Source organism: Equus caballus, chromosome 11, assembly GCF_041296265.1.
Source record: "Equus caballus isolate H_3958 breed thoroughbred chromosome 11, TB-T2T, whole genome shotgun sequence".
NCBI lineage: Eukaryota > Metazoa > Chordata > Mammalia > Perissodactyla > Equidae > Equus > Equus caballus.
In genome coordinates, this window is record NC_091694.1 from 50,052,468 (window position 1) to 50,067,327 (window position 14,860).

Below are 14,860 nucleotides of genomic sequence, written 5' to 3' on the forward strand. Positions count from 1 at the left end.
GTGGAAGATTAAAATCCAACAACAAAAAACAAACACATGGATACAGAGCCTAGATTGGTGGTTACCAGAGGGGAAGGGGGTGAGTGGAGGGAGTGCAAGAGGGGCAAAAGGGCACATTTGTATGGCAACAGATGGCAACTAGACTTTTGGTGGTAAACACTATGTAGTCTATACAGAAGTTGAAATATAATGACGTACACCTGAAATTTATATAATGTTTTAAACCAATGTTACCACATTAAAAAAAAGAATCACACCCAGATGTGCAAAACAACATACTTGACTTGGAATCTCTGTTAAGTTTACCAATACAGACAATTTCAGTCTGATGTAAAATGATGTCCCTTTTTCCTTGGTTGGTTGCCCTCAAAATCCACTTTCCGGAAGAGTCCTCGGAATCGACATCAATAAACAAAACATCTCTAATCCTCTCAATTTTCAAACTTTCTCTTTCAGAATCTGACTTCACATTTACATGTATGCTGAACTGAGCATACGTGTCACTGAATGCTGGGATCTCATTTTGATTACTAGCTCATGATGAGGAGTAGGTCCTGAGAAGAGTTATTGTTTGTTTGTTTGTTTTGCTTGGAGGTCTCCCTCTGGTGAGTCAGTAACAGCACGTCTAAGCTAGGAAGGGACAGCTTCTTCAGTAAAGGAGGGTGAGGGAGGTTCCCCGCTAATGAGACGCCAGGAGCATGACTCTCTTTCTTGGATGCCCTCTTAACTGTGCAATAAACTATGCAATCTCACCTAATAGGGATAGTCAGAAAATAAAGTCCTATGAATTTTTTCCCCAAGCAACAACCCAGCTATCAAAATAAGATTAGATATGTACAATGACATGTAACTGTTTGGTTTAAATATGTTTTCTGTTATATGAGAGTCTCTGATATCAGAGGAGTAAGGAAGAGAAGTGACTGGAGGATGGATGAAAGTATTTTTGCATGCAAGGTGAGGAGGCAGCTTTGTCTAATAGACTGACAGATACAACAACTATGCTGCCCAGAATTGGTGAAACTCATTTTGGGTCTGCTGTGGTCTCCAGTGTCTGCCAAACACGTGCTTCTCTGTGGGAACTGGGACACTCTGGGGAGCTGCACCACTGAGCACTTTTTCTAATTTTCCCTTGGTCTTCTCACTGTCTATACAAATAAAGCTCTGTATTTATCGTTTGGCAAATGTTCATTTGACTAAATCAGTGTTTCAGTTTTTCCATTGTGGAGCACAATTTACAGCCCATATAGTGTCTATTATAGAGAAGGACAGTAGAAGATGCTTCAGAAGAGGTTTGGGAATTCCCCAAGTTTTCTGATTTTCACACATAATCCTTTCCAATGATCAGAGTCTCATTGTTTCCTGATCAGACCCCTCAGTCCTCTATGATGGGACCTGATAAAGTGAATTCTCCTAACTCTGTGATTCTTCAGTCCCCAGAGAAGACAGATTCTTTGAGCATTGTCACGGAACGTGCTTTAATCTGTGCTTAAAACAGGAATTTGGATCCAATGAGGTCTTTACTACTTCAAAGCCTCAGCTGAGCTGAGGGACAGAGTACAGAGTGAGAGGAGACCTTGAAAACTCCAGGAACGCCGATATTTTAAAGGATGCTCCAGAAGGAGAAACCAGCAAAGGAGACTGATGAGGAACAGAACAGAAAAAAAAGAGTGAGGAAGGGAGGACATCCCGGAAGCCAAGAGTGGATGTTAGAGTGGGGTAGAAAATCCGCATTTAAAAATATTACACAAATATCTCCTTAACAGGCAAGAATTGGGCAAAGAAAACCTTTTTGATTTAACAGGTTCATTGTGTTTACTTTGAATTGTCTTAACACAAAAAATCAAGTGAGTTCGGAGGTGGGCTGAGAGGATATGGGCAGAACTCCCACAGCGTTGGCTACAAGTTGTGGGCAGACCTCCACCCACACAGCCACCTCGCTGCCCCTCCCTAAACCAGCAGAAGACTGGAGGTTCACTCTCCGGAGAAATTGGGCTCTGGACTCCAGGACGCCTAAGCACAGCTGAGGGTAGGAGGAGATGTAGTCCTAAAAACAGAGGGATTAAGCGAAAATCCACAGGATGGATTGTGAGATCCTCAATTCCCTTGCCACACCAAATGCTGGTGGCCAAGAGTCTTCCTTCTGACGACTGGAAATCCCTGTTTGATGCTGACAATCTTGAGAAAAGACCTGCAAGTACTGACAACTGGGTTCTCTCAATGAAAGAGCAGGCTAACAGCACGGAGGGAGGTCTGCCCTTGGCAAGCCTTGCCCAGACTCACAGAATCTCCAGCCTGCTCTTTAGTGCCTCATTCTTTGGAAGAACATCCCAGGGAGCCGTACTCTTTCCTTCCTACCTAACTGGCCATTCCTTCTTGGCCTTCTTTGTTAGTTCCTTGTCTCTCTAACTCTGAAGTTGGAGTACTCTCTTAGGTCAGGTTCCTTGGGAAGCAGTCAATGAAATGGAGATTGCATGCTCTTGAGAGTCATACCTGTGAGGGCGCGAAGGAACCAGGATGGACACACGAAGAAGCTGAACAGTGATGCTGATTGCACACAGAGCTCTGGAGCTGGAATTGTCCTTCAAACTTTCCCCAGATGGAGGCAAAGAGGCTAGGTCTTTGTGCTTCCATACTGACCATGGATTTGAAGTGGGTTGTCCCTGGGGAGGGCTGTAATCCTGCAAGAGGCAGCCCTCTTTGGCTGAGGGCAGGTTCCAGGGAGGGACTTAGCTGTTAGCCCTCAGTTCAGCTGCCAACACTCATGACAGGTGGGGAGAAGTGCCTCAGTCCTGATAGGCCATCTGGGTTACACAGCACATCACTTACCACAAGTGCTGTAGCTCAAATGTTAGACCTCTTGCCTTTTCACATCCTTTGTGACCTCACGTACCCTCATTGTTCAAAATACCGTCTCCATACTGTGACTCCCAGATGTATGTCTTTAGCCTGGACCTCACCCCTGAGCTCCAAATTAGAGGATATAACTTCTTGTTTCATATTATTATCACTTATAATATAATAGGCATCTCAAACTTAGCATGTATAAAAACAAACTTCTGCTCTTTCTCCCTGAATTCACTTCACTCTCTTCCCATCTCAGTAAATGGCAATTCCATCCTCAAAGTCTCTCGGGCCAAATGTCTTGACTTCTCTATTTCTTTCATTTCTCATATTCAATCTGTCAGCAAATCCTGACAGCTCTTCCTTCAACATATATTTATATTTGCCACTTTTTGCCACCTCCCCACCATCATTTTTGTCCAAGCCAACATCAGCTCTGCTTGGATTGTAGCAATACCTCCTAAGAAGTCACCCGCTTGCCCTCTTGTCTTCCTTCATTCTTAACACAGCTGTCAGTGTTGCTATTAAACCCTAAGTCTGATCATGTGACTCCTCTCCAAACTCTTTTGGTGTCTTTCCATGTTATTCAGAATAAAAAGTAAAGACCTTACAGAGGTTCCCAAGGTCCCACCCCATCACGTCCCCCATTTCCTCTCTGATCTCATTTTCTACTTTTATTTCCCTTGCTCGCTCAGCTCCAGCTATGCAGGCTTCTTTCCTCTTCCTCAAATATGCTAGGCATGTTCCCACTTTATGATTTTTCACTTTTTCCTTGCTGTTCCCTCAACATGGAATGCTCTCCCTCCAGATATATCCATGGCTCACATCTCCTTAAGGGTTTTACTTAAGTGACACCTTCTCAGTGAGGACTACCCTGAACATCTATTTAAAATTGTAACTCTCCTCCTTGCTCTTTTATTCCTCCATAGCACTTACCACTCTCTGGCATACTGTGCACATTACTTGTTTATTTGTTTATTTTCTGTCTCCTTGCATTATCATCTCTGAGCTCTCTGAGGGTAGAGATTTTGCTTTTTTACGTTTTACTCACTGACATATCCTCAGTAGTGATGTCTCAAGGACAGTGTGGTGGGGATGCCGCTCTTCAAATATGAGACCCTTACTTATGTTTAAAGTGTATCAATCTGAAACACTGTAAGAACCGTGAGGTGTAATATATATACATACATACATATATATTTTTGGTGAGAAAGAATTTAGTTCATACCTGAAATATTTTACAGAATTTGAAAAATATCTTTGAAATTAAAACTTAGTCTTCTTTTTTGTTAATTGCCTTAAAACTAAAGAATAAATAAAAAGAACAACTCTTGTTTATTAGTACATCATTTTACTGGAAATTTTCTCTTATGGAGAAGGAGGGTTGGAAAATTGTCTCCTCTGTGTGTCAGACATGCTGGTTACATCACTAATCCAGAGCTTGAAACAGTGCCTGGCACAGATCATGTGCTCAATCATTTGCTAGGTGAAAGAATGAGCTAGGAAGCAGGGATCCTTCAGGGGAGAGAGGAAGTGAATTCCCAGGATGATGGTGGAGGGCTGTTTACAGATGGCAGCTGTGTGGCTGGTCCAGGGGGGCATTAGGCCAGATTTGAGGAGGAAGGCAGAGGACCCCAAGAGAAATGATTTCAATTAGAATAAACTGTTAGATTACCTTATGTGTCTGAAAGTTTTGATAGATTTATAGTTTTATTGAAGAGTTTGGAGATTAATTAATGATAAGTAAATAGAAAACTAAGCCAAAAACAAATTGGGACAATTATTAACTCCTAGAAAAAATAAAAATTTTATAAGAAAAAAATGTAATCAAACCAAACTGTGTGGCTCAGTGGTGATAGTCTTTACATAATCATAATAATATAAACACTAAATACATTGATTTAACCCGAAGAGCTGATACAAGCGTAGCAGGAGGGGGGCGGAGAGGAGGAAGTATGTGCTTCTGTGCAGAATGATATGAGAGCTAAATCTCTATTTTACACAGGAGGAAGTTGACAGACAATATCTAAAATATAAAAAAAAATCAAGAAATAGCAGAATAACCATGTAATGGCTCTAATATGGCAACAAAGATTAGAAGAAATAGCTAAGCGTTGAAGACGGTTCCTTCAGTTTCAGAGAATATGGAATGATAAGGATTAGAACAGAGGAGTGTTACAGTATGTGTTAGACTACTAAGAACACGCACTGCCAACTTAAAAGTAAATTTGCCTGTTTATTTTAGTCTCAAAAAAAGTTTATTTGGGAATAGCCAAAAGAATTGCCATTTGCGACGTGCATGCTATGGTGAACTATGCGCAAATCTGGGGAAGAAAGAAAAGAAGCTTGCTTTAAAGGGGAGAAAAGGGGGGAGCAGGGAGGGGCTGTTCTAAACAAAAGTCCATTGGGGGAAAGTAACAGTTCAGGGCGGCAGCAGCTTCTCATTGGCTGAGCTGGGACACTTCTCATTGGTTGGGCTGTTTCCCGGTGGGGGAAGAAATCTTTCTTCAGTAAGTAAAGTACTTCTACTTTCTGTGGAGGATACCCGCATGCATTTCTTCCTGTTTGGAGTAAGTGACCATGTATAATAGGGTGTGGGAGCTTACCCGACAGGACTTGCTGACTCCAGTTTAGTTGAAATTTCTCTCACTCATTTCACGGCACACATGTTATTCTGATAAAAATAAAATTTAGGCGCAGAAAAATTAAATTATGTAATGTACATAAAGCACTTGATATAGCATCTGCCACAAAGTAACTATTCAATACTCGTATTATCATTGTTATTATTCTAACTAATTGAAAAACATACTATATATTCTCTAATTAACTCATTTTTTTTGTGATTGCCTTCTTATATACACAGTATTTTCCAGTTTGCGTATTTTTTATGTGTATGCAGCATCATTTCTGAATAGGATTTCCATATGCACTCCCCAGTTTTATTTATTTATTTTATTGACATGAATGGAGAGAAAGAAATGTAGACTGTTGCCACTTCCATATGACGTCACTGGTACCTTTTTTTAAGTCTCTGCTCTGAGAAAATTCAAATATTTTCCTTCTTTTTAAAATGCCTAGTAATTCTTATTCTTGCAATTAAATGAACGGATTTTGATATTTTACTCAGGCTTATTTCAGAGTTTCTAAGTTAATGTGTATTCTCTATATTATGAAGCATGGTAGATCACCTTGGAACCTCTGGCCATAAAATATGTCTCTTAGGAGATGGAAACTACTAAACGCTCTCAGCATCACCATTCATTCATGTACCTCAGACTGCTACAAGAGAACAGCTGATGGAAGATTTGAAGTTGAAAATAAGTGAGTTAATTACATTTTATTCCCATGAAAGGAGATGATAGAAGTTAAATTAAAATTAACAGTGGGGAACTTGACTTTTTGGACATGGAATGTGACGTATCAATCCTCCTCTTTCTTCAAGGAAATGAAGGAGAAGTGTTGAGAGCATGTGGATTAAATTAATTTTTATGGATGAGGATAGCATGAAGAGTGATGGATATGAATTTCCTGCTGACTTTTAATTTTAAACATAGCATGAATAATAATTACAGGTGACATGGACCGAAAGTCAAGATTGTGAGGGGGAGTGTGGTAGTCAGGAGGACTATAGTTAGGTCATTCATAAAGATATCAGTATATTCACTTTCATGTAGTCAATTAGAGCAATAATATGAATCTAGGTTTCTTATACAGGCATTCTTTTTCAGTGCTAAAGAAAACTTCAGGAAGAACTTCCAGGGTCATTTATTCGATATCTATAAATACAGTAAGGTTTTCTAAAATTTTGATGGGATTGGTAAATTCTTTATTTTTTTATAGTTACATGTTTCACTGAGTTTTTAATTAATCATCATACGCTAATGGCTTAGTAAGATCTGTTTGAAAATGCGTGTCCTTGTGTTGATTATAGCTAGTAGGTTGTGAAGAATGCCTCCAGTTAGTATGGTTTCTGCAAACCTTCCAGTGTTATAGAATTGGTGAGAATCCCAATATGATGAAAATTATGTAAATAATTTATGCCCACCAATTGTCTATTGGAGCAAATATCTTGCAGGTTTTGGGGAGGGAGTTTGATTGAGTCATGCGGAATATGCCTTAAAAAGGAATGGTAGAAATTTTTATTTTATTTTTTATTGAGTTCATAATAGTTTACATCAATGTGAGATTTCAGTTGTACATTATTTCTTGACTGTCACCACGTAAGTCCTCCCCTTCACTCCCTGTGCTCACCCCCCACCCCCTTCCCCTGGTAACCACTGAACTGTATTCTTTGTCCGTGTATTTGTTTATATTCCACATATGAGTGAAATCATCTGATGTTTGTCTTTCTCTGTCTGGCTTATTTCGCTTAGCATAATTCCCTCTAGGTCCTTCCATGTTATAGCAAATGGGATGAATTTGTCTTTTGTTCTGGCTGAGTAGTATTCTATTGTATATATTCATCACATCTTCTTTATCCAATCATCAGTCGATGGACGCTTGGGTTGCTTCCATCGTGAATAGTGCTGCAATGAACATAGGGGTGCACATGTTACTTTGGATTGTTGATTTCTAATTGCTTGGGTAGATACCCAGTAGTGGATAGCTGGGTCATATGGTAGTTCTATTTTTAGCTTTTTGAGGAATCTCCATACTGTTTTCCTCAGTGGCTGCACCAGTTTTCATTCCCACCAGCAGTGGATGAGGGTGCCCTTTTCTCCACAACCTCTCCAACATTTGTTATTTTTTGTCTTGGTGATTATAACCATTCTAATGGGCATAAGATGATATCTAAGTGTAGTTTTGATTTTCATTTCCCTGATGATTAGTGATGTTGAGCATCTTTTCATGTACCTATTGGCCATCTGTATATCTTCTTTGGAAAAATGTCTGTTCATATCCTCTGCCTACTTTTTGATTGGGTTGTTTGTTTTTTTTGTAGTTTATTTGTGTGTGTTCTTTATATATTATGGAGATTAACCCCTTATTGGTTATATGATTTGCAAATAAATATTTTCTCCCAGTTGGTGGGTTGTTTTTTCATTTTGATCTTGGTTTCCTTTGCCTTCTAGAAGCTCTTTAGTCTGTTTAAGTCCCACTTGTTTATTTTTTCTTTTGTTTCCCTTGTCTGAGTAGACATGGTATTCGAAAATATCCTTTTAAGTCTGATGTCAAAGAGAGTACTGACTATATTTTCTTCCAGCAGTTTAATGGTTTTGGGTCTTACCTTCAAGTCTTTGGTCCATTTTCAGTCTATTTTTGTGTATGGGGAAAGATAATGGTCATCTTTCATTCTCTCGCATGGGGCTGTCCAGTTTTCCCAGCACCATTTATTGAAGAGGCTTTCCTTTCTCCATTTTATGTTCTTGGCTCCTTTGTCAAAGATTAGCTGTCCATAGATGTGAGGTTTTATTTCTGGGCTTTCAATTCTGTTCCATTGAGCTATATGCCTATTCTTGTACCAGTACCATGCTGTTTTGATTACTATAGCTTTGTAATGTATTTTGAAGTCAGGGAATGCAATGCCATCAACTTTGTTCTTGTTTCTCAGGATTTCTTTGGCTATTTGGGGTCTTTTGTTGCCCCATAGGAGTTTTAAGATTCTCGGTTCTAGTTCTGTGAAGAATGTCACTGGGATTCTGATTGGGATTGTGTTGAATTGGTAGAGTGCTTTAAGTAGTATGGAAATTTTAACTATGTTTATTCTTCCAATCCATCTTTTCATTTCTTTATGTCATTATTGATTTCTTTCAGTAATGTCTTATAGTTTTCTTTGTATAGGTCTTTCACTTCCTTGGTTAAATTTATTCCTAGATATTTTATTCTTTTTGTTGCAATGGTATGTGGGATTGTGTTCTTGAGTTCTCTTTCTGTTAGTTTGTTATTAGAGTATAGAAATGCCAGTGATTTTTGTAAGTTGGCTTTTTACCCTGCATCTTTACTGTAGTTGTTAATTATTTCTAATAGTTTTCCGATGGATTCTTTGGGGTTTTCTATATATAAAATCATGTAGTCTGCAAACAGTGAGAGTTTCACTTCTTCGTGCCTATTTGGATCCCTTTTATTGCTTTTTCTTGCCTAATTGCTCTGGGCAAACTCTCTAGTACTATGTTTAATAAGAGTGATGAGAGTGGGCACACTTGTCTTGTTCCTGTTCTCAGAGGGATGGCTTTCAGTTTTTCCCCATTGAGTATGATGTTGGCTGTGGGTTTGTCATATACGGCCTTTATTATGTTGAGGTACTTTCCTTCTGTACCCATTTTAGTGAGAGTTTTTCCATGAATGGATGTTGGATCTTGTCAAATGCTTTCTCTGCATCTATGGAGTTTATTGCATGGTTTTTTCCCTCATTTTGTTAATGCGGTATATCACATTGATTGATTTGCAGATGTTGAACCATCCCTGTGTCCCGGGTATGAATCCCATTTGATCATGGTGTATATGATCTTTTTAATATATTGCTGTATTGGGTATGCCAATATTTTGTTGAGGGTTTTTGCATCTATGTTCATCAGTGATACTGCTCTGTAATTTTCCTTCCTTGTGTTGTCCTTGTCTGGCTTTGGTATCAGGGTGATGTTGGCCTCATATAATGTGTTAGGAATATTTCCATCTTCCTCAGTATTTTGCAATAGTTTGAGAAGAATAGGTAAAAAATCTTCTTTGAATATTTGGTAGAATTCATCAGAGAAGCCATCTGGTCCTGGACTTTTATTTTTGGGGAGGTTTTTGATTACTCTTTCAATCTCTTTACTTGTGATTGACCTATTCACATTCTCTATTTCTTCTTGATTCAGTTTTGGGAGGTTGTATGAGTCTAAGAATTTATCCATTTCTTCCAGCTTGTTCAGTTTGTTGGCATATAGTTTTTGATAGTATTCTCTTATAATCTTTTGTATTTCTGTGGTATCAATTGTAATTTCTCCTCTTTCATTTCTAATTTTATTTATTTGCGGCTTCTCTCTTTTTTTCTTACTGAGTCTAGCTAAGGGATTGTCGATTTTGTTTATCTTCTCAAAGAACTAGTTCCTTGTTTCATTGATCCTTTCTGCAGTCTTTTTTGTTTCAATTTCATTTATTTCTGCTCTAATTTTTATTATTTCCCTCCTTCTGCTGAGTTTGGGCTTTGTTTGTTCTTCTTCTCCTAATTCTGTTAGGTGTACTTTAAGATTGGTTATTTGAGCTTTTTCTTGTTTGTTAATGTGGGCCTGTATTGCTATGAATTGCCCTCTTAGACCACTTTTGCTGCCTCCCATATGAGTTGGTATTGTATGTTTTTGTTCTCATTTGTCTCCAAATATTTTTTTATTTCTCCCTTTATTTCTTCAATGACCCATTAATTGTTCAGCAGCATGTTGTTTAGTTTCTACATTTTTTGTTCCTTTCCCTGCTTTTTTCTTGTAGTTTATTTCCAGTTTCATAGCATTATGGTTGGAGAAGATAGTAGATATGATTTGAATCTTTTAAAATTTATTGAGGTTTACCAATATTTGGTCTATCCTTGAGAAGTTCCATGTGCTCTTGAGAAGAATGTATATTCTGCTGTTTTTTGATGGAATGCTCTCTCTATATCTATTAAGTTCACCTGGTTTAGTTTTTCATTTAATTCCACTATCTGCTTGTTGACTTTTTGTCTGGATAATCTATCCATTGAAGTAAGTGGGGTGTTGATGTCCCCTACTATTATTGTGATGTTGGTAATATTTCCTTTTAGGTTTGTTAATAGTTGCTTTATGTACTTTGGTCCTTCTGTGTTGGGTGCATATATGTTTATAAGTGTTATGTATTCTTGGTGGAGAGTCCCTTTTATCATTATATACTGCCCCTCTATGTCTCTCTTTACCTGCTTTATCTTGAAGTCTACTTTGTCTGATATATGTATGGAATGCCTGCTTTCTTTTGTTTGCCATTAGCTGGGAGTATCATCTTCCATCCCTTCAGCCTGAGCCTATGTTTGTCTCTAGAGTTGAGATGTGTTTCCTGGAGGCAGCATATTGTTGGGTCTTGTTCTTTAATCCATCCTGCCTCTCTGTGTCTTTTAATTGGAGAATTCAGTTCATTTACATTTAGAGTAATTATTGATATATGAGGGCTTAATACTGCCATCTTATCACATGTTTTACAATTCTTCTGCATTTCCTTTGTTTCTTGTCCCATGTAGTTCAGACTACCGATTTGATTAGGTAGTTTTCTATGTTGGTTTTCTTCATTTTCTCCTTGTTTATTGTATATGTTTCTGTTCTAATTATTTGTTTAGTGATTACCATTAGGTTCATATAAGAAGTCTCATGGATGAGATAGTCCATTTTCTGATTGCCTCTTATTTTCTTAGACTATACTGATTCCGTCCTTTTCCTCTTCCCCTTCTAAATTATTTTTCTCATATCTTATTCCATCTCGTGTTGTGCATTTGTGGTTAAAATGATGAGACAAGTTTATTTTAGTGTTTTCCTTTTCTTTATCCTTGATGTAAAAGTTAAGTGTTTACCAACCTGATCTGATAGAGAGCTGCCGTTTTCTGATTATTGCCTACCTATTTATCTCCTTGCTCAGGACTTTGCAGCCACTTTCCTGTTTTTTTTTTTTTTTCTTTCAGGTATGAGAGGCTTCTTGAGGATTTCTTGTAGGGGAAGTCTTGCAGTGATGAACTCCCTTAGCTTTTGTTTGTCTGGGAAAGTTTTTATTTCTCTGTCATATCTGAAGGAGATTTTCACTGGAGAGAGTATTCTTAGCTGAAAGTTTTTGTCTTTCAGGATTTTTAATATATCATTCCACTCTTTCTTAGCCTGTAAGGTTTCTGCTGAGAAATCCACTGAAAGCCTGATAGGGTTCCTTTGTAAGTTATTTTCTTCTGCCTTGCTGCCCTTAATATTTTTTCTTTGTCATTGACTTTTTCCAGCTTTACTACCATATGCCTTACAGTAGGTCTTTTTGCATTAACATAGTTGGGAGTTCTGGTGGCCCCTTTCATGTGGATTTCAATCTCCTTCCCCAGATTTGGGAAATTCTCTGCCATTATTTCTTTGAACAAGATTTCTGCTCCATTCTCTTTCTCTTCTCCCTCTTGAATACCTATAATCTTTATGTTGCATTTCCTAATTGAGTCATATATTTCTCTGAGAGCTTCTTTACTTCTTTTGAGTCTTAGTTCTCTCTTCTCTTCCCTCTGAAGCATTTCTATAGTATTGTCTTCTAAATTGCTAATTTGGTCTTCCATATTGTCAGTTTTGTTGTTTAGGAGTCTAGAATTTCTTTTTATCTCATCCATTGTGTTTTTCATCTCCAATGTTTCTGATTGGTTCTTCTTTAAAGTTTCAATCTCTTTTGTGAAGAAGCTCCTGAATTCATTAATTTGTCTTTCTGTGTTTTATCATAACTCATTAAGTTTTTTTTATGATAGCTATTTTGAATTCTTTGTTATTTAGGTTATGGATTTCTGTGTCTTCAGTGTTGGTTTATGGATACTTGTCATTTTCCTTCTGGTCTGGAGATATAATATACTTTCTCATACTGCTTGATGATGTGGATTTTTGTCTCCACATGGTGTTATTATGTAGTCACTGCTGCCACGTGCTTCCATTGGGTGGGGATCAAGCACTGTGAATTCTGGGCCCAACTCCATCCACTGACTGCTTTTCTCACTATGTGATGCCCTGGCCAATGGCAGATCTGGAGCACTGGGCAGGGGAGGGGTACTCTCTTTCACCTGTGCTTCCCCCAGCCTCTGCTTCTCCCTCTGTGTGGAGCTCTGGACAATTGCAAGACGAGTGCCAGGTGGGGGAAGGGTCACTTCTTACACCTGCATGCCTCCCCCAACTGCTGCATCTTTCTCTGTGTGGTGCTCCAGGCACTCATGGGGCTCCACTAGCTGCCACTTCCCTCTCTGTTCCAAGCTCTGGGCTATCATGGGGCTGGAGCACTGGGCATGGATGAGGCACCTCTCTTCAGCTGCACACCTCCCCCAGCCGGCCCCTTTCTCACTGTGCCATGCTCCATGTGATTGTGTGGGGCTGGAGCACAGGTGGGGATGGGGTGCCTCTTCTCAGCTGCTCACCTCCCCCAGCCGTGGCCCCTCTATCTCTGAAGAGCTCCTGCTGATCAGCTTCCAATTCCTCTGGAGGATCCAGCCCCACAACCACCTTCAGTTGTATGGTTGTGTGGGTCTCTCAGACATCTTTTGTGCTGTGTGTGTGTCCTCTGTTGGTGCCTGAATGTCCTTTTGGTTGTATCCTAGAGGGGAGAGTCCAGGGGAAAAGCTCACTCCGCCATGATGCTGATGTCACTCTCACAAGTAGTTTTTTTTAAATAAAAATGAGATGGCATTAAGATTAACTTTAAACAAAAGACTGTCTTTGTTTAAAAGACTTTAAACAAAACATTTATTATAGAAACAAGGCACATTCTTTACAACCACAGACACATTTACATTTGAATATTTGGAAATAGATCAAAGGCTGTTACTAATAAAAAAAAAGTGTCAATAAAATAGACCAATTGTCATTTGGCTTCTCCTTTTTTTGAAAACATAAATTTTACTGAGTTCTTCTCTTTATATACAGCTTCTACTGGAGAAAGAGTAGTGTTGATCTTCAAAATAGTTTTTATTAAAAAGCATTGGTTAAGATTTAATTTGACAATTGGGTAAACTAAAGTCAGATTCCTCCCATTTCATTCTTGACCAACAAACTAAGTTAAAATAATACTGAAGCTCTTAGGGGCACAGACCTTAATAAGTTTATCATTTCTGATTTTGGGTAATTAAATGTGCTTGAAAAGAGGTCATTTTTTCTGTTCTTCTTCATTCCATTGCCTTCTGACTTTTTATAAATTTTATTGAGAAGTCAACTCCCAGACTTATTGTTGCTTCTTTGAAAATGTTTTTGAATTTGTGGATTTGTCTCTTTCATTCATCTTGGAAAATAACTGACCTTATTTTGCCAAATATTATTTAGGTCCCATTTTCTTTCTTCTGTCATTCTAGGATTCAATTACAATTAAATCTTTTTCAATTTATCTCACATGTCTGTTATACTTGTTTAAGTATTTTCCATTCTTATTTCTATCTGTGCTTCAATTTGGTGGTCCAACTTCCAGTTAACTGATGCTGTCTTCTGTTACATCAAATCTATGTTTATACTGATCTTTTGAATTTTTATTTTTAGAATTGTATATTTCAATTCTAAAACTTCCATTTAATTTTTTTTTATGTGCCCTAGGCATGAAACAGCTCTGGCCACCAACCCAGTCATCAAGCTAGGATGAACAAAGGACTGTACAACTGACTGATATAAGAGCAACACCACCAATCAGGTGTCTCTTTGCCCATTCCAAGGGGAGTCCCTTTAATCTTTTTATGGATTCATATTCTTTTCTGAAATTGGCCAACTTTTCATTTAATTCTCTACATTTTCCTTTATTTTTTTGCACATATTAATCATAGTTATTTTAATGTTCTCGTTTGCTGACTCTTTTACCTGAATCACCCATGGTGATTCAGGTAATTCTATTATCTACTTATTCTTGTTCTCTTGGGCTTTGATCATATGATCTTGTCTTTTAGCATGCATAATAATTTTTCAACTGAATGTGGAACACTGTATATAAAACATTTTTGGGGCTGGCCCCATGGCCAAGTGGTTAAGTTATTGAGCTCTGCTGCAGTGGCCCAGGGTTTTGCTGGTTCAGATCCTGGGCGTGGACATGGCACTGCTCATTAGGCCACGTTGAGGTGGCATCCCACATCCCACAACTAGAAGGACCCACAACTAAAACATACAACTATGTACTTGGGGGATTTGGGGACAAAAAAAAGCAGGAAAAAAAAGGAAAAAAGAAGATTGGCAACAGTTGTTAGCTCAGGTGCCAATCTTTAAAAAAACAAAACAAAACAAAACAAAATTATCTGACTGACATTATCTTTCTCCAGAGAAACTTCACCCTTTTCTAGGCATGTTGTTGCTGTGTTTTGTAGAAGTCATGTGAAAATATTTCCTGTGACATTATATCCTGTGAAAAT

The 14,860-nt window shown here is 38.3% G+C and overlaps 1 non-coding gene across 1 annotated transcript; it reads right to left on the reverse strand.

The window, feature by feature from the left end:
* Positions 1–14,047: 14,047 nt before the first annotated feature.
* On the reverse strand, positions 14,048–14,180 carry LOC111775791 (small nucleolar RNA SNORA48). The gene has a single exon (XR_002811770.2). It is a non-coding gene; the product is annotated as a small nucleolar RNA SNORA48 (small nucleolar RNA).
* Between the last annotated feature and the right edge of the window lie 680 nt (positions 14,181–14,860).